Source organism: Empidonax traillii, unplaced genomic scaffold (genome assembly GCF_003031625.1).
Source record: "Empidonax traillii isolate 1590-97213 ecotype Southwest subspecies unplaced genomic scaffold, ASM303162v1 scaffold686:size905440, whole genome shotgun sequence".
In the NCBI taxonomy this organism is placed as follows: Eukaryota; Metazoa; Chordata; class Aves; order Passeriformes; family Tyrannidae; genus Empidonax; species Empidonax traillii.
The window spans coordinates 9,638-9,980 of NW_020955879.1; positions in this window are offsets into that span (position 1 = coordinate 9,638).

Below are 343 nucleotides of genomic sequence, written 5' to 3' on the forward strand. Positions count from 1 at the left end.
AGTACTTGTCTCCTCTGTTGGAAGAGGGCTGAGAGACTTATGGAAATGCTGTAAAGAATGTGGAGATCTGCAGGTGGAAAATGCTGGGAGCGGTCACAGCTTCAGTTTTACACAGGGACAAAATTCACAGTCATATTTTACCTGTCAAAACTGTATTTTCTCTAAAAAATAGAAAATCCCAAAGGAATTGGCTAGAGAAGAGGAACATTCATCTTCTCTTAGTACAGTATTTTTAAGGCTTTGATTGTGTAAGCTTTCCTGGCACCTGCCAAGGCTATCTTTGGAGAAAAAACAAGATTCTTGGTGGCAGCACGTGGAAACCTTTTGTTGTTAAATTTTAGTC